A 2,634-nucleotide genomic window follows, 5' to 3' on the forward strand; every position below is an offset into this window, starting at 1 on the left:
GGATTAATTTCGAAATTTTGTTCATTGTGTTGTCAGCTATGTAGTATCATAATGTTGTATGAAACTTTGTTCTGTTTAGTACTATTATATTTAATATATTGCATAGTATTATGTCGTCTCATTCAATTTTATTTGCTTCCTTAAAGGATTAATTTCGAAATTTTGTTCATTGTGTTATCAACTATGTAGTATCGTAATGTTGTATAATTAATTGAAATTTTGTTCTGTTTAGTATTATTATGTTTAGTATGCTGCATAATGTTATGACGTCTCATTCAATTTTATTCCTTGAAGGATTAATTTCGAAATTTTGTTCATCGTGTTGTGATCTATGCAGTATCATAATGTTGTATGAAATTTTGTTCTGTTTACTATTATTATATTTAGTATACTGCGTAGTATTATGGCGTCTCATTCAATTTTATTTGCTTCCTCGAAAGATTAATTTCGAAATTTTGTTCATTGTGCTGTCAACTATGCAGTATGAATTAATTGAAATTTTATCTATGTTTAATTATAAATAATAAATAATTAATTATATAAATTATAAATAATCCATTCCTTCGTAATTATTATTCATTTCGTCAGAATGCAAAGGCAATCTATCGGACGAGCCGATGGTTGGATTAGCCAATTTGATCGAAGGGGCGGCTTATTCCTATCTCGGCGATGCTCAAGCAGCGATCGAAAGTTACAGAGGTTGTCTGAAGCGTCGCAGTCCCAACAACGACGCCTACGACCAACACGTCAGCGCGTTCGCGCTTTACGAACTTGGCACTGCACTCTGCAGCGTTAACGTAAGGAAAAAAAAGTCGAATTTTCATCGATGTCTGAGCAACGAAGGAAAACTCACGTTTAATTTCAGAACGTCGAGGAAGGGAAAATGGTCCTTTTAAGAGCTCAGAACCAATACAGGGACTACGACTTCGAGAGCCGTCTGAACGTACGAATACACACCAGCTTGAGGAACTTCAACTGACGACGAATGAAAATCGAACGTTTGCGCCTTCACTTGCTGCAGAACATGCCGATGGAATCTAAAGTACGATAATAACCAGCGTGAGAGACAACTGCTTCGTCTGTTCAACCGAAGCAGAGATTGATCATCGGCGATCAATAGGAGAACTCAAGAAACTCAGGTTCCTGCGAACGTATAGTTGCTCTAGAGATGAAATCAGGTATATCAAGAGTGTTCGTTCATTCCGTCTATATAAACGTAGAAATTATTGTAACAATAATAATACCAGCCGGCTGCATTTAACACTGTACGAGTTACGGGGAAACATCCTATTGTTAAATATGATGTATATAATATTTATTCGTTGCTATTATTATGTGTATATACATACACGTACGCGTATATACAAGTCTAAGCTACGTAACATGTATATGTAGACGAAGGGAGGGGACAAGGAATGTCGAGTTACGAGATAGCCTTGTTATTTGTTAAATAATTAAACATAGAGAACAATAATAACGATAATAATAACATTTAGTAGTTCGATAATTGTGAAATTATTAATGACAGACATTCCATGCTCTCTCCCCCTTGTCCTTTATATACTTATACGAATAGGGTGCAAGATATACCTCCGTAAATTAATATTAAGGACAAATGTTACGCTACAGTTGCTTTTATGAAATTTTTACGCCGTATGATTCTGTCATTTATTAGGAAATGTTCTGTCACTTTATTAGGAAATTATATATCCGAAAAGAATTAAGTTGATATTAAGGAATGTATTTTATTATAATTTTATCCACGTTGTGCAGCTATCAGTAGAATTGTCGATCTAGTTGCATATTGCATTCATTTTGTTATTTGAATGTTTAGTAATTTTTTTTTTTTTTTTTAATGAAACGCTCAACTGAAGCAATCAACGTTTGTCGAAATTGAGCATCCTTTGATAGCGTAGGTATGCACAGTCAGCAATAAAACATGTACTAAATCAAATACTTTTCTACGGAAAAACTAGTCGGTGAAATTGATTGAGATTCAGCATATATATTATATTACAAATAAAATTATTTCATTTAAAAACTTATACGCGTTAAATGTTTATTTTTAGGGATACTCCACATTTTCGTAGAACGTGTTAAATTTTCAACATCTTGTTACGCAAGGTGTGTAAAAAGAAAAAGAATTTAACTGTCTGTAAGGTAAGTCTAGGATAAGAATAATTAAAAATAATTAAAAACTGTCAACTGTAATGAGCTTTACAAAATTAAGAAACAGTTGATTTATAATCTGTATCAAATGTCTAAGCATTGACTAACTAAGATAGATCAGGCAACCTTTTTGTGTCCTATTTTGGACCTCATGATATATACAAATAAAATAATTTAATTATTTTAAATAAATTACTCAAACTATACAAACTAATGCACTTCTATGATATATATTAGTTAATAAGTTTAACTATTATTGTATTACTATATTAACTATTATTATTTTAACTATTATTATATAATAATTATTATTTTAACTATTATTATATAATTTTAATATATTAGTTAATAATTTTGACTATTATTATATAATTTTAATATATTAGTTAATAATTTTAACCATTTATTTTTGCAACAGTTGAGTCAGTAATTTAATTACTTTATATTTTTAAATATTACCTCGTA

The 2,634-nt window shown here is 30.6% G+C and overlaps 1 protein-coding gene across 1 annotated transcript in view; it reads left to right on the forward strand.

Annotated features, from left to right (window-relative positions):
- LOC122530342 (SUN domain-containing protein 3-like) overlaps positions 1–2,634 on the forward strand; it is a gene marked incomplete at its 5' end in the record, with an annotated part of 9,657 nt that overhangs the window by 1,369 nt on the left and 5,654 nt on the right. The gene's annotated exons all lie outside the window — the stretch shown is intronic.

Source organism: Frieseomelitta varia, unplaced genomic scaffold, assembly GCF_011392965.1.
Source record: "Frieseomelitta varia isolate USP_RPSP 00005682 unplaced genomic scaffold, Fvar_1.2 scaffold_339, whole genome shotgun sequence".
In the NCBI taxonomy this organism is placed as follows: Eukaryota; Metazoa; Arthropoda; class Insecta; order Hymenoptera; family Apidae; genus Frieseomelitta; species Frieseomelitta varia.